This window comes from Rhinatrema bivittatum, chromosome 2 (assembly GCF_901001135.1).
Source record: "Rhinatrema bivittatum chromosome 2, aRhiBiv1.1, whole genome shotgun sequence".
Lineage (NCBI taxonomy): Eukaryota > Metazoa > Chordata > Amphibia > Gymnophiona > Rhinatrematidae > Rhinatrema > Rhinatrema bivittatum.
The window spans coordinates 222,260,724-222,278,100 of record NC_042616.1 but is presented as its reverse complement, the minus strand read 5'-3'; the positions used below and the strand labels follow the sequence as shown (position 1 = coordinate 222,278,100).

At 42.4% G+C, this 17,377-nt stretch overlaps 1 protein-coding gene across 2 annotated transcripts in view; it reads right to left on the bottom strand.

Moving 5' to 3' along the window:
* Nucleotides 1–5,733: 5,733 nt before the first annotated feature.
* The window catches only part of WIPF3 (WAS/WASL interacting protein family member 3), an 82,773-nt gene continuing 71,129 nt past the window's right edge, over nt 5,734–17,377 (bottom strand). For both annotated transcript variants that reach the window (XM_029589202.1, XM_029589203.1), the window contains exons 7-8: nt 13,996–14,097; nt 5,734–9,414 (exon numbers count right to left, since the gene is read on the bottom strand). The gene's annotated coding sequence lies outside the window, so the exon portion shown is untranslated. The remainder of the gene's footprint in view (nt 9,415–13,995; nt 14,098–17,377) is intronic.

Below are 17,377 nucleotides of genomic sequence, written 5' to 3'. Positions count from 1 at the left end.
TCAAAATCTTAAGTGATGAGATTAAGGGAGAGACAAGAGACCGATGTGGTTCCCAAAGCTCATAAAGCAGAATACACCTTTGGATAAATTCTTATGATAGCCCAGCAAAAGGTATGATCTGCAAAGAATTGGATGCAAAGACTCCAAAGCAAAGTGCAGAGCTGGGAAGTGATCACAGCAGGTAATGCATTGGTTGGGCCATTTTGCACTAAAAATTAGGATTCTCTCACTTGAGGATTCTAATTTTGTCTCTAGGCATGTTGTGTTCTCTATCATCTAGGCATGATTGACTTCATTGTTGTGCAATTAACTAACATGAATATATGCTATTAGGAAGAAACTGATAAGAATATCATTTCAATGTGTTTTTGTGATTCCCTGACCATGATATGTGAGGAACTGTTAAAATGATGCTGTAAAAAAAAAAAAATAAAAAATATGGGTAATAATAATAATCTAAGTATCGCTTGTGTTCAAAAGTGGTGTTATGTTCATTTTGCCCTTCATGGATATTTCTGAGATAGTTCCAGAAAAGTCTGGCAGTGAATATGACATCTGTCTTCTACTAGCCAATTATTATGATAAAACATATACCATATGCCAATATAAAAACATATTTGGGGAAAAAAATGAAACCATTCTGCCAACAAAATAGGCCCTCTTTCTAAGAAATTTTATTTAAAAAAAAAAAAAAGTTTAGTTATTGCACATGGAAGCCTTGCCGGCCAATATAGGGGTCGATTTTCAAAGGTGCACACGCTTCCCAGCGCACATACATGGACGCGCCGATTTTATAACATGCGCATCGGATTTTGTAATCCGCGTGCGCATTGGGGTACACTTCTGCAAATTTCGCGTGGTGACACATTCCGCCCTTCCCCAGTTCCCTCCCAGTCCGCTCCCTACATCCCGGACTTCCCCAGTTCCATACCCCCCTAACCTAACCTCCCTTCCCACCCCCTAATTCCTACCTTTTTCCTTGCTCCAACTTAAGGGCCTGACCTGAAGTACGTTGCACATGTGGGCAGCCGGGACAGCAATCAATGGCGCTGTCCTGCCCTGTCCCCCCCCCCCCCAGCCTGCCCCTTGCAGGAAGGCCGCTGCTTATGCGCGTACTGGCCTTTACACACATGGCCGGGCCTTTTTGAAAATAGGCCTGGCATGCGCAAGGCCCGGCCACACGGGTAAAGGCCAGATTTTACGCGCACGGCCTATTTAAAATCTACCCGATAACGTTGATATAGCGCTTGCTATAATATTCACATTTTGCTTTAAGAAGCGCTCTTTATAATACATTACAACTATATCAGACTTTGAAGAAGACTGGTCTAACCTGCCCAGAGCGGCCATGGATATAACCCTTACTGCAGTGATTATGGGACAAATGGCAGATTCAGTTTGGGTGACTCTGTGGATTACAAAACATGTTGAAGGGGCCTAGATTTTGGATCAAGTATGAGAATCGAAAGAACAAAAAAAAAGGAAAACAAGGCCTGGAGTAGGGCTGGAGTTCCTTGATGTTGAACACACATAATACTAACTTTCCTTCCCTCTTTGTTGCACTGTAATTGTTTAGAGTGTTGTTACTTTGCTTGTTAGGATTTCATAAGAATATTGTACTAAACGTTACTGTACACAAGGCTAGTTAAAGAACCAAGCATTAAGAAGAGCAAATTTATTAGTTCTCTCCACTGGGGACAGCCAGATGGCTTGGGCTATGCACTAACATTGGGAGGACCTCTGTTCAAGTCTGGGGACTCTACTGTCTGGGCCAGATGGAACTAGGGCTGCTGTGGAGATAGTGCTGACAGCCCCTGGGGGAGTGAGTCTCAGCCCTGGGTCAACAATGATGCCCTAGTGACAAGACTTGGGAGGTCCATGGAGGCCAGGTTTCAGAGGGGGTTATTATGCCTTGTGGCTTTTGGGCCATGGATGATGGAAACGCTGCAGTGGGTGCGGGATGAAAAAAGATAGGGGAAAAATCCCAGGGTAGTTATGAATGAAGGCTGATAGCACCATCGTCCAATAGAGCCCACTTCTGAATGAGCTGGATGTCCAAAAGGAGCAGAAGGAAATGGCTGGGCCAGTAAAAAAACCAAACACACAAACAAAAAAGTGCAGGAATTTAGAAAGAAATAGAATATACATTGCCTGTTTGATAAATCGAGGAGATGGGAGATCAGAAGTTTGTTGGTGGGGGGGAAAAACAGCCAGAGATATGATGGGGTAGGAGATGTAAGAAAAAGCCAGATGTGTGATGGGGGTGAAGGTGTTGAGAGAAAGCCAGATACAGAGACTGGGAGGTGGAAGTGTTTAAGAGAGAAAGAGGTGGGAGGAAGTTGGTCTGTGAGAGTCAGATGGAGTGATGGGGGGAGCATATATGATAGACAGAGAGGATATTGTGGGGGCAGGGGGAGTAAGAAAGGGAATGATTGCAGGTGAGAGTACATTAATAAAGGGTGAGGGGGAGTAGTGTTACAGGGTGGGAGGGGGGAGAAGGAAGTCTGACAGCAGGAGATTGCTAGAAGAAGCAACCCAATGAGGGGGAAATGAAGAGAGTTTGGCATGTGAAGTGTTGGGTTAGTGAAAACGAGACAGAGATGAATGAGGGAAAAGGAAGGATGAAATCCAGGTGTCAGAGGATAGAGAGTGAAGTGACAGAAATGTAAGAGAGAGTTAGAGACAAAGGAGAGAAATGAAGGAAAATAAAAGAAAAATTGATGTTGGGAAGGGGAGGAACTGCTGAAGGTAGGAGAGAAAAAGTAAAATGGAAAGGAGAACCTGGAAAGGGATTTAGAAGAAGACAGACAAAGAAATCAGGAAAAAGAGACAGAGACCAATACAAAAGATAATAAAGGTAGGAAAAAGCATTTTATTTTAACTTTAGTGACTGGAATATTTAATGCAGTGATTTAGTATCTGTATTGCTTGCTCCTAGAGCAAACTGGATTCTCTGCATGCAATGATGACTTATTATATATATATATATATATATATATATATATATATAAAAAGTTATCCATGCGTTATTGAGACCACAAAGCGCCCCTCTTCAGATGTGAAAAATGTCTCTGAAGTGGTATCTGAGAAAGGGACCTCTTTGGTTTCAAATGCTCATGTACAATATTTTTGGATAATTCATATACTGATCCAGTATAAAGTTTTTAAAATCCACCTATAATCCCATGATTAAAATGTGATTTTCAGAAATGAGTTTTTGCATGCTTTATACATAATTTATTTTTTGTTAGATGGAGAGGTGGGGGTGCTAAATAATAGTGTAAAAACAAGGAGTGTCTCACCAAGCGGAGCAGAACTGATGAAAGCCCATTGATATCAAACTGGCAGAGTATCACTAAGCATGTAAGAATCAGTGCACAGGGTTGCCCCCCATCAGGTAACATTAATGTCCTGTCTTTTTATAGGATCGCTCTTATGGGGAGAGTGGGGAAGAAAGTGGATTGTGATTGTTGATTTAAATCAGGGGTCGGCCACCTGTGGCATGCGAGATCATTTTTATTGGCCTGCAGCAATGGCTGATTTGTTGCATCAGGAAGGGATGTCCCTTCCTCTCACACATAACCGCAGCGGCCCGGTGAGGATGTGCGTGTATGCGACAACCGCGGGCTGAAGAAACAGCATGGAACAGGCTGGGGACCCTCAGAATAAAAATATTATTGGTGGCCGCGGTCTTTCTTTTCAGGGAAAGGCAGTGGTGGCAGAAAGACAGCTCCCACTTCGGGTCTCTTACTCCCCGCCCTGCCACCATCCTAAAACAGGAAGAGGAGGAGCTCAGGGCCTTGCAGCTGTTCAGGCACTTCCTCCCTCCTCCCCTGCCAGCGCCTGATTGGCAAATTTAAATGCACAGGGGTCAAAGCGATTCCTTGCAGGCTGCTGTGGAGTTGTGTAATGTAGATGTTTTGGTCTTATATGGAGACTGTGTGTGAGATACCCTTTATAATGTATTTCTCTTGGGTTTTTGAGTCATTCTGTGAGTCTCAGGATTCCTCTGTTTATTTAATACCCTTGAGTACTTTAATTACTAGTTTGTTTAATATCATAGTGTATTCTCTACAATTGCACTTGTAAAGCACCATTGCTATCTTACTTGTTGAATGTAAACCAATGTGACGTATTTCACTAAATGAATGTATAGAAAAATCCGCAAATAAATAAATAAAATAAATAAAGCAGATGAACCCCTCTTTTTCACCTTACTCAACCTGTACTAGTTTGCTTTCAATTGCGTTGTCGAGAGATGTCAGTGCATCCTTGTCGTTGGACTACAGAAGAGAACAAAGTTTCGTGGTGATGAAACAGTGATATGATGCTGATGTAGGAAATGGCTATACGTTGAGGGTAAAAGCATATGACTTTGTAGAAGTTCACAAAAGGGCAAGCACATACTCACTTTGCTTCGAAAGCTGCCTAGGGAAAAATCTCCTGGAGAGAATTGCACCTGCTTTTGCTGCCGATTTTTTTTTTTTAAGGGAAAAAGTAAAAAACCTAGTTTTGAAAATACAAGAGTTGTCGCAGTTTCCTTACTCTAACCCCCATCTTGTGAAGACCTGGACTCAATGAAGGTAAAAGTAGACACATTGTGGTACAACTATGATTTTCCCTGCACCCAAGGTGGGCAATTTTGAAATAGCTAGTTTAAAATGTATAGCGCTGAATGTGAAGGGGGGGTTGACTTCATTCTTTCCTCCACACTGACCATGAGTGTATGAGCACGTTCAGCTCGTGCACAGTGAACCGAGCCCCAGAATGGGTTGCACTATTCACAATCAGGTCAATACAGCAGCCGCGGTTACCCTGCTCCTAACCCGCTTTCTACCCACTTTAGTCCAACCCGCGATACACTATCCCCTTTAACCTACTCTTACCGCGTCCTTAAATCACCGGGTAACCCCTTCCACCCACGGCATGTATATTCCATGTAAACGATCGAATTAGCTATTCCCTCCCATACAGTAACGCGCACCCCGACTATCGCTTTTTTACCCTGCCGTTTTGCCGCACGTTTAACCTGCTAACTTACCGCCTACCCTTACTCCTGCGTTAGAGGCAGGGATAAGGGTAGGCGGCAAACTTTCCCCCAGCCCCCGCTCACCTGCCCTGGCCACGTCCATGGGTGCTGGTCTCCAGGGCAGCCCCAGTCCTCTCCCCTCCTCCCGAAGCAACGAAAGCGGAAAAAAATCGAAAAAGCGAAAAAAAAAAAGTTGCAAGAGAGAGAGGGGAGAGAGGACGGGCAATCCTATGCTCGGGATTGCCAGTCCTCTCTCCCCTCCTCCCAAAGCAAGGTGCGAAAAGCAGCCTTGCTTCGGGAGGAGGGGCGAGAGGACTGGCAGTGTAAAGCAACAAAGCGACTTGACTTACTTTTTTTGCAGCCCCCCTCCTGAGACAGACATCGGCGAAGACGACCGCGGCTCCCCTGCCTCCAGCTGCCCGCGAAGATGGATGCCTGCACGGGCGAAAGCAGCCACTGGGCGTGCAATTGGGCCGCTCAAGGCGTGATGTCACGACGTTTGGCAAATGTGACACTCCCAACAGGTGGAAGACCTTGAGACACTACTTTTTTTAAACAGGGAATTTCATTATGTTTGTATCATGCTGCCAGAAATCTTTCTACAGTATCCAAACTTTGGAAAGGCTGGAAGATCCAAAATCGATTTTTAAATTTACACTAACGAGTTTGTAAATGAATGGAATACAATCACTAGTACAAACTTCTAAGGCATAAGTTTGTTTTATTTGTAATACTGTTCTTTTCAGGTTTGTCCAATTTTGTGTCTTTGGGAAACTTGCTTAGTATACAAAGAGACTTTATGAAGTGATATAGGAAAATATAAAGCAAGACTTGCGTAGCGCATAGAACTTTGAATTTCAAACTGTTACATTTACTTATTGCATAAACAAGCCATTTTATATATATATTTTTAATATTTTTGACAGTTACATTAGTTCAATCTGCCTCAAATAAGAGGAGCCCTACTGCAGTATTGGTGGCGTTTTTGAAGTATCTCCATACACAGTTAACCAAGATTGGTCCAACTAGTTTAGAATTTTAAAAAACAAATTCCTTTATCTGGAAACATTTCATATTGCTCTTGAACCTTTAGACTCCTAGCTGAATCTGAACCAGGCTCTAGTTCAGTGCTTCCCAACCCCGTCCTCAGGGCACACCTAACCAGTCAGGTTTTCAGGCTATCCATAATAAATATGCATGTGATAAATCTGCAGGCACTACTTGTCTGCAAATCTATTACATGCATATTTATTGTGGATAGCCTGAAAACCTGACTGGCTAGGTGTGCCCCGAGGACTGGGTTGAGAATTACTATGCCATCAAAAGCCTTCATTTACAACTATCTGGGGGCGAGGAGGGGGTCCTCTCTTCCCTTAATTTAGCCCAGCCATAATAGCAAGTGTCCCTGGGCATGGACTATACATCATCGCTCCTTTCAGAGCCTGGCAAACAAACACACACCAATCTGGCAAGTAGGAACCACCATTGAGAGACAACTGAGATGATTTCCCCTTTTTCACCAGGGACTGTGAACCCTGCTTTTGCAGCAATCCCTGCCACAGCCGGCCTGGAGCACAGTAGACAGGCTCAAGCATCAAACTTAGAACCTGCACCTGGCCACAAGGGCCAGCCTTCTTCACCTGGAAATCTGAATTACATACCCTTCACTGTGCTTTATAAAGAGAAAAGAGCTTCATTTTCTTCTTGAAAAATCTGCAAACGAGTTTGAAGTGAAGAGTTTCTGTAATTAGGCACTGACCGCCCTTTGCATACAGCACTTATGCTCATAAACTGATGAACGGAAGAGTGCTTGCTACAATAATTTACTAATTTCTCACTGATGCATGCACTCAAGCTCAATTATCTGGTGCAGAAATAAGTTTGCATGGATTGGGACAAGACTGACCACAATAAGCAGACCTGGAAACAGAATACAACTAATTTATAAACATAAGAAACATTTATAAATTCTTTGCCCCTTTTCCCCCCACTTTATTTTATTTTAAAAAATGTGTAATCACTACCTAAATGTTAAGAGTCCTTTCTGGACAAAGCCATTATTCAACATTTCTTTCCCACTGAAGGCAGAGCAGTCACAAGGAGGGATTCCCTTCAGATCAAGCTTATCCTGAAGCTTTTAAAGAAGAGTCCTCGCTATTAGTTCACATCAGCTCTAGACTTGCGTCACTGCAGCTATGAGGACAGTCTGTGCCCAAGTACATTCACACGTCTGCCCCAGCAGCACAGTTGTCTAATCTTCCTTATTAATATGTGCACCTAGGCTCCATCTGCACTCTGACTTTATCCAAGACGGTTCTGATGTGCAGTTCCTCTGAGGCACAGACGGCTATAGCACCTGCAGGAAAGCAAATAAATATGGAGAGCTGCCCATGCATCCGAGGCGCATGGATAGAAAGGGAGCTAGATATCTCTTTAGAAGGGGAAGGTACTGCATAAGGATGTGCAATGATTTTTTTTTCATGTTTTTGTTTTGGGTCATTCTGTTAAATTTCGTTTTTATAGTGGTTCGGGAGGTACTTATTTAGGGTTTTCCTAATTTCGGGCTTAGTGCGCAGTAACGGGACTTTGGTACACACTAACTATAGTTTTCCAAACAGGACATAGTGCACATTAGCACGTAGTTAGTGTGCACTAAGTCCCATTAGTGCACACTAACACGAAATTTCAATATTTTTTTTTTCGGTTCGGGGTTCTCCCAAAACAACAAAATAGACAATTTTATTGCCATTGTCTATTTTGTTAAAAATGAATGCACATCCCTACTTCATATAGCTCTAGGTTATAAGAATTGATAGAATGTGTTTGACCACCCCCAGAGCAAGGAAAGAGTTTTCATATAAGATGCATGGCAAGAAAATCCTTTTCATTGAAGGAACAAGCAGCACTGAAAATAGAAAATATCACCCGAGTGCTCTCCATAATTCTGAACAGAGCCTTAATCACTGGGGAGGTGAAAGAGAGGGTGGTAATTGGTACATCCCTCTTTCCAGGGAAGTTTTTAATTTTTTTTTTTTTTTTATCATCATCTCTCTTTCCCTCACAGCTGCACTGAGGATTCTACTGTAATACTAAGGATGTGCTGGAGCCAGAGCAGTTTACGATGCAAGTGTCACCATATGCACCTTTTCTGAGGAGGACTGTGAGATGGTCTCAGTAAGATGAGTCACAGAACTTTTACCAATAGGACCGGCACTGTTCCAGCAAGTCATACTGTGAGACACCCCCCACACTTTAAAAAAAAAAAAAAAAAAAAGAACCTGCAAATGTAATCTAAAAATAAACTGTTAGAAGGTAAAAGTTCACATATAGCCTGCAGCAAAACGCTCCAACTGCTTGTCCACTCGGTGTGGTGGTGCTGTTGGAGTATTTTGATTGGTCTAACCCCACATGGTGCTTTTTAATACAAGGAGGCAGCTGTGCTCCCTCACCTTTGACCAGCCAGCTGCAGACTCAGAAAAGCTTGGGAACGGACACTTCTATGGGAAAAAGCATCAGTACCTATATTACAAAGGAAAACAAGACCATACAATGTTTAACCAGTTGCGATTGTACTAGCACAGTTGCACCTGCTAGAGGTTTCAGAAATCCATGGCATTATAAATTAAAGTGAGCTGCAATGCTGCAGCTGTTAAGCCATTTCCAAATTCCATGGAGGGAGCGGAGGGGCTGCTACACAAAGCCCCACACATACAAGCTGGTATGCAGCAGCTCTCTTCAGTAATAACATTTACTGCAGTATTTGAGCATGAAAAAAAATAGAAGGATCACAATTGCATCATGAATACTGACAGAACATTAACAATATTCTTAGCAGTATCTTCCTTTTCAGATGGATCCCTTATCTAACAGTTATTTTCCAGCAATGCACTTTTAAAGATTTTAAAGTATTGTGGCATGTGAGACAAAGAAAGCTTACCAGAACAAGGGTATGGCAGAGATGTCACATCAACTGAACAGCATTTTAGCCAGGATGAAAAGACAAACTAAAAACTGACCAAAGATTGTGGCACTGTGATACATTTTAACCGTAGAGAAGCCTTGCCAGTAACACTTTGATCCTATTTTGTCACTGACTGGCCATGAGGTAGGGGTCAGAAAAAAACAGATAATTACAATTCATAATACTATTCAAAATTATTAGACATACTGGTCTTAGCCAACTTTCTTGCCCCCACATAAATGCTATGAGAGAACACTGGTACAATTTGGGCACATTGACGTTAATCAAGTTCTCCAGTTATCTGTTGTGGAACGGCTCTGACACTCATCATAGAGCAGGGAACTCTGAAGTCCTGGAGAAGGGCTACATGATGGGGAGCGGCCTTATCTCATCAGCGGTCTTGGAGGAAGGTCTCTGCTGTTCACTGCAAGGCACAAGTTGTTGACATCAGCTACACAACATAGGTTACACTTCTGTACCACTATCCAGCAGGCAGTACACAATGTGGACATAAGTGCTGTGTGTGGAGAGAGAGAGATAGTCTCTCCTACCTGTAAAGGATATACAGGCCTCGGTGAGGTTGGCTGCACGTTTTAATGTTTGCACAAACAGAGTGAAAAGTGAAGATAAGCAATAGCATGGCATCAATGGCTGAGGCTGTAAATTAATGCCTCTTTTTCTAATACCATAATTATTAAATGTATATGTCTGTACTGTAACACGAGCTGCAAGGAAAAAATGAATGTTTGTGATTTGTTTAAAACACCATTGTTACGCAGAGCTGGGGAATTCAAGAAAACTGTAATAAACCCTAGTAATTCACCTTGGCCTTCTTAATGAAAGAATTGGAGAGAGGTGGGTATCTGTATAACCAGCATACACAGGGACCAAGAATCAGAGAATCACTATACATCCCATCTGATATACAAGGAAATAGTGTCTGGATATTTTAATTGCCAATTAATGGTAACTTTGAAGCAATGGGAATGAACTGTGTGAACCATAGCAAACAAAGATTTGTACAGCTGGTCAAGACTGAGGTATCAGCACTGCATCAACAGTCCCCTTCAGTCTTTCATTTGACTCTAACTATCCCCTACAGCAGTGGTTCTCAACCAGTGTGTGGCCAAGCACTGGCGGGCATGTCATGCACATCCTGGTCTGCTGCTCTTCCCTCCCTCTCCTTACCCAGCAAGATGCACAGAATTCTTCAATGAACACTGCTGCCATTCCTGCCCACGCTATCAGCACGTTCAGGCCCGAAAGGGAACGGCAACAGTGTTTGGGGATGCAGGAAACAGCAACATGACCTTTTCTTCTTCCCGCCCTTGCAGCCAGGAAGAGGAAGTGATGTTTACCAGGCATGCGGGAAGAAGAAAGGGTCATGCTTCTGCTGCACAAATCATGTCCCAAGGCTCCTCACAGCCCCGCAGCAGTAAGAAGGCAGCACTCAGCTGTTTGCCTGTGCTGCGATCATCGAGGTGCAGAGCAGTCAGCTGAGAATGTGGCAGTGAGGATTTCCTGCCACATGGCTGTTTGGGAAATCAGTTGATTAGTTGCCCTGGGTCTGCATTAAGCCACCTTCACCGCTTCATAGCTGGGGCAGGAAATCCCCGTGGCCACATTCTCAGCTGACTGCTCTGCACCGCAATGATTGCAGCACAGGCAAACAGTTGAGTGCTGCCTTCTTACTGCTGCAGGGCCAGGGGGAGTCACTCCTGCTGCAGTTCCCAGCTTGTCACTACTCTGCTTTAATAGCAGCAAACTAGCTGCCTTGTGCTGTAGCTGCCATGTGTGCTGGGGTGGGGGTGAGTGAGACAGCACATGTGTAAATGTGTGATTGAGACTATGTGTAAGGGAGAGAAAATCTGTGAGCGCAAGGGAGTGGTCAGGGAGGTGACGTGTGTGTGTGTGTGTGTGTGAGACAGACTGGTCGGGAGATAATGTGTATGTATGTGAAAGACTGGTTAGGGAGATGACTGGTGTATGTGTGTGAGAGATTGGTCGGGGAGATGACTGATGTGTGAGACAGACTGCGTGTGAGACTAGTCATGGGCCTTAAGGAAGAAAAACCATGAGGACGGAGCTTCAGCAGCCATTGCTGTTTCTGGTGTTTGTTATTGGCCCGCAAGTGAAAGGAGTAGGAGAGCTGCTGGAGAGGGTAAGTAAAGGTGGCTTTTTAAAGTTTCTTTCTTGATTGCCATTTAATTATTGGGTATTATGTGATGTGGCTGCCGCTTGAAATATTTTATTGATTATTAATTATTACAAATTCTCCAATTTTTAAACGTTTTTAATGATTGGATTTTATTCTATTTATTAGTTTTGAAACATTTATTCTAGTTTTAGAATTATTTTATATTTCTTGAGGATTGTATAAACAGAAGTGTAAACAAACTGAACTGGAAACAGGAAGAAGCCAGACTGAGTGTATGCAGTGTAACAATGGAAAAACAAAAACTAACTTGATGGTCACTTTTTTCTATATTTGGTGAGGGTCTGTCTGTGTTCTGTGTGTGTGACTCAGGTAAGGGTATTCTGCAAGCTTGTAGTTTCTATGTAGGGATCTATAGCAGCTTGGGTTGTTCTCTTTTCTCAATTGGATGTATATTGGTGGTTAAATATTTGTAGCATTGCCATTTCATAGGTAGGGTTGTTACTGTTTAAATGAGTTCCATAATACAGGTATAACTTTAAGCAGATTAATTTGTATACATTATTGCAGATCCTGGGAGTCTGTTAGGTGCTATTATTTCTGTTTCCGTTTCTCCAGCTTTGCACTGCATGCAGAGCATCTTTTTTTGGGTTTCCATTCCAGTTTCTGTCTCCATATTTGTAATCTGCAGTCTTTCTGTACTTGGAGAAGGGTGATTCTGTGAGTATGACCAAGGCGAGATATTTTACTAGCATGTATGTAGGCATTTATATCAATCTTATTTGTTGTGTTTTCTCAATAGGACATGCATGGGTGGTAAATTACTGTCTTTTCATAAGGAGGGCTATTGTGCCTGGTAGGAAAGAAAGTTTATGTTGCTGTTACTGAGATAACACCAGAAATATCTTTTCTTGTATGGTAAATTGAACGAGAAATGTCCTAGTTCTGCTCTGTACCCATTGTTGGGGGGAGGGTCAGAGTGGTTCCTGTAGTTACAGAGTATATGTTTATATTTAGCCCCATGCCGATCATGTGTTCAGGATGTCACACCTATGAGAACCATCTGTCAGGTGTGTCCCGACAGAAAAAAGGTTGAGAACCACTGCTCTATAGAACATATAAGGATAGTGTGCTGCCACTGACATTCTGTACAAGTGTACAATTCCATAATACACTCCAGACTCTAAAGCCTCTTGCATAGAGGCTGCGTATGCAGATGCTAGCTTTTGGCTGTTGAATAGCCTGACCAAATATGTCATGGTTTACATAGAATACAACAGAAAAATCCTGGAAAATGAAAATGGAAAAAAAAAAAATAACCTAATATTGCTTCATGGATCTGCTATCAGGAATCCTGGAATATTCTCAAGCAGTGTGCTTACACTAAAAATCCAAAGTGATGTGAGCTGAGTTGAGAAAGTGATCATGGCTATTGTCATTAAAATTAAAACTGCCCTTGCTCATTATTATGATTATGTGGCCCATCTCTACTTAAAAATAAATAATGCTTTCGGGGCAGATTTTCAAAGGGTTACACATGTAACTTACGTGCATAACCCTGAGAAAGGCTCGGCACGCGCAGGGGCACTATTTTGCATAGGCTAGGCGACGCGCGCAAGCCCCAGGATGCGCGTATGGCCCGGGGCAGGACCGAGGCCTCTGGCACAGTGGCTGTGCCGGGGGTTTGCGCGCTGGCACTTGGCCGGCACGCGCAACCTACGCCTACACAGAGGCAGGCGCAAATCATAAAATAAAGGTGTGGGGGGGGGGATTTAGGTATGGCTGGGGGGTTGGGTTAGAGAGGGGAAGGTGGGGGGGGGGCAGAGAGAACGGGGGAACGCCATCGGGGTTCCCCTAGGGCTCGGTGCGCGCAAGGTGCACAAGTGTGCACCCCCTTGTGCGCTCAGATCTTGGATTTTATAACATGCGCGCGGCTGCCTGCGCACGTTATAAAATCGGGCGTAGATTTGTGCGTGCCGGGTTGCGTGCACAAATCTATGCCCGCGCACATGTTATAAAATCTGGCCCTTTATGTTTTAGAAGAAAAATCGCTGGTAGGCTTTTTTTTTTGTTTTTCTCCTCCTCCAGCATTCTGAAAGTGAAACGTGCTTTAGGGTGTGCATTAACAGATATCAATACACTCCCCTGGATGCTGTGTCACTCACCCTTTACTGCTCCTTGGGGGTGGGTGGGGGAGGGGGCGTGTGACATTTGTTAACACACTCTTATCTGTTATGTTTAAACTTTTTATTGAAGCAATACTACAGCTGTTATTGCCAACTTATGAGAGTCCTAACAGCAGGACCATACCAGGCCAACTCAGAGTCAGGACAGACACAGGAAGCACAGGTCTTTATAATCTTTATGAAGTCACGTCTGTTAGTCTTTTAACAAGTACAACAGAGACTGGTACTTTTTGCAGGAGTGGTAGCCTACATCGATTAGCAAAGTGTTTTGTTTGGCCTGTGCATGCTTCGGAAAGCAGTAAAAATGGCTGAAGGCAGCTATCACATGCCATGCCTGTTTCTCAAATATCAATAGTAAGACTCTGCATTGCATCACAGGACACATGACAATTTTACTTGGATTTCAAAATGAAATGCCACTGGTCGAACATTCTCTAGTTTGTAACTCTTTCCGTGCTCTATTTTTCAATCATAAATCATTATTAAACCATATATATCTTAATACAGCTATTTCCGCATTTCTGTTTTAATCATTATACCTAATTTTTATTAAAGTTTAATTTTTTTGTCTTCTTTTATGAATGTTCTTATATTACCCGCCCAGAGCATTGGAAGAAGTGAGATATAATTTTTTTTAAATACAATAAACTAAACAATTACATACCTCTAGTTATTTTGCTTGGATAAACTCTTGTAAATGGTTTGTATTCATCAGGGGCTGGAAACTCTTCCACTGAATGGAAAGCAAATTTGGATTCAAACTCATCTGGAGAGTTAAAAAGAAATGAAAAGTCAGTTGGTATGACCACTGCATACCTATGTCTTGCCAAGAATATTTATTTATCATCTCCTTATTTATTGAAAGAAAGAAACAAATGTAAAGCTAAAACCATTTTATCAATTAGAAGTGAAGTTTTAACACCACAGGTCTCATTTTTAAAAAGCCTCAATTTGTTGATGGAAAATGAAGCACAACAGCAGGCTGTCCCAATGAATTGAAAACCTTCCAGTTTTGAGTCTGTGACCAACAATACTTTATCTTAACCAGAGGAAATTCCACTTGGAAAAGCTTATCCTAATTAAAGGAGCTAATTAAAGGAGCTTATGTTCCGGGATGAGAAATGCATAGGGTCCAAAGAATGGATCCGAAAAAAGCCCCAGCCCTGTTAAGAGTCCTCATGTCCCACTTGACTTATCCCCACCAGATTTTCAGGACAAGGCACCAAACACAATAGTTATTAGAGACACATAGCAATCTCATAAGCCTTCCTTCTCTTTGTAAATTAAACTAAACGCACACCCTCTTCCCTTGGATGACAGGAAGAAAACCGAATTTCACTCCTACCTCTGTTGGGCTTTCCTACCCACGACCTGGGAGTACAACAATTTATGAACAAACCAGTCAGATGCGAACCTCACGATTAAAGTTAAGCAAAAAGGAGCTCACGATTTACATGAAACAAACGCGACAGCTTGTGTTTGGTAGGGCTTGATTTTATGCTTAGGGAGGTACAAGTGCGTTTACATGAACACGGTTTACTTCATACAAGTCCTGGCCTTCACTAAACTGTCTAGAGGTTCAGTATAGGCCATTACTTACCAGCACTCACATTAGCAGTTTAAAAAAAAAAAAAAAAAAATCATGCACTGAGCAGACTGACTATAATTACACCTAGTGAAAAATAGCTGAACTTTATCAGGGACTGAACCCATTGCTGGCTAGTTGTATCCTTTCCTGTGGACAAGGGCTTGCTGTCCTTTATACGCTGTACTTTGTGCGTTTCTATACCAGTAAATTTTAACTAGATGGCAAAATATTTAAAACAGAACTGATTTCTACTCAGGACATACTTCATGTGTGCTGTACAATTCAAGGGAAACAATATAAGCAAGAATGAACTGTTCAATGCTGCTTCTGCGGTGGCCTTAGATCCTGAAGTAAGTGAGTCAATACTTGCCACTGATGTCATAAGTAAACAAAATGGTTCTTTAGCTTTATTTTCATTGAATTCAAATGTATTTATTTGCTATTTTACTGTTTTACTAATGTAACCATATCAATATTTTATTGCCGCTTATGAATTGTACCTTTTATTATTCTTAAATTTGTAAACCTTTGTGATGGTTCAACCAAATGACGGTATTTATTTAGTAATTTTTCTATACCGATATTAGTGGGGACATCATATCGGTTTACATCAAATGTGCAGGATGGAAAAATACATAGAACAGGGTCAAGGGGGGGGGGGGGGGAGCGTAAAGGAACTGCTAGGTCAAAGGTGAGAAAAATACAATGGAGAGAGGCAACTCGAAAACTACTTAAACGTTAACAAGAAAAAAACAATGGGTTAAATATAAGTAACCAAGGTTTTGTACAAGAGAGAGTTAGCCGGGAGAGGGGAAATTACTGCTGATAGGCTTGTTTGAAGAGCCAGGTTTTTAAGTTGGCTCTGAATTTAGCGGTGCATGTCTCAAGCCGTAGGTTGGGGGGTAGGGAGTTCCAGAGTGTGGGACCAGCAATGGACAAGGCTCGGTCCCTTGTGGAGGAGAGGTGTGCCTTTTTTAGCGAGGGCACGTGGAGGGTCCCATTGTTGGAAGCTCTGGTAGATTTGTTAGATTGTGAGGGGCAGAAAGGATCAACGAGCCAGTTTGAGTTGTGAGTATGTAGAGCTTTGTGGGTCAAGGATAGTGTTTTATGTAAGATACGAGAGGGGATTGGCAGCCAGTGCAAGTTTTTGAGGAGGGGCGCGATGTGGTCATATTTACGGGCGTTAGATATGGTTCTTGCTACAGCATTCTGCAGCATTTGAAGGGGTTTTATTGAAGAGTAGGGGAGGCCTAGGAGGAGAGAGTATATAAAATCATTAAATAAAAAAAACAAAACAAAAAAACAAAATACATGCAGTTAGCCTGTTAATTAACGAACCATGTTAAGATGCAAAGTTACATAAAGTATCAAAAATTTGTGGAAAAAAGCTTTTAGTTTGGTTATACAATTATGTTGCCTTTTTCAGAGGAAAGAATGGATTTAGAACAGGAGGTCATGGTATGAAGCTTCAGAGAGAGAGGCTTGCGAGCATCATCAATAGCTTTTTCTTCACAGAAAGGGTGGTGGATCCAAGCAACAGTCTCGTGGAAAGTGGTAGAAACAAAAACAGTAACAGAATTCAAGAGAGCCTGGGAGAAGCTGAGAAGAGCCCTAGTGTAAAGAAACGAAGGGACAGGCAGAGATCAACTGGAGTCAGTGGCACTGCTCCAAGAATGAAACTGGGCTGACTGGAGGGGCCTTACACTCATTATCTCATATTCTCTGCCTCTGTCTTCCACAATTCACATGATTAAAGCCCAAGCAGAGGATTGCTCTCTTATAACAGAGTCGTCCTTGTTGTCTGCTGTAGCCAGACATGAATAAACATACATTTCCTCCTCACCAGGAGCCAGATGCTAAGCCACATTTGAAATCAGCAATGAAAATAACAATGTGTTATACGAGTCCAACACAGAAGAGAGACTAGACCATGAGCACTATGCATACCCCCCACCCCCCGACACAAAATGGGAGAAACCCCTATGTAGGTTTCACATGTAGATCATGTGTTGAGGATGGTGTAAATATTTCAGGATTTGTAACTAATTCCGATAACTACTGTGAAAGAACCTTAGATTTGTACCTCATTGTACCTTTCTTATAACCTCAGAAACATCTGGCCGCAGATGGGAAGGTCAGTGTGAAGGCATTGTAGCCAGTATGACGGACATTAAAAACAGACCGTGTTTTGTCAAGAAAATGTTAATCTTTAGAAAGTCATAACACAGTGCGTACACTGGCAAAATCAATTTCTTCTGATGACATTTCTGCAAGCAAATAAAAAGGTAATGGCCATTGTAGGTGCCCTCTGTAAATCATCACTTAATGCACAGCTGACTATGCCAGGGTAGTTGCTGAGCTTTTAGTTAATTAATTTGCTAATCAGGAGGATATGCGATTCAGCCTTTTGAGAACACAGATTAGTTATGGTAAGCAGAGCAGCAGGAATTCCCCATAC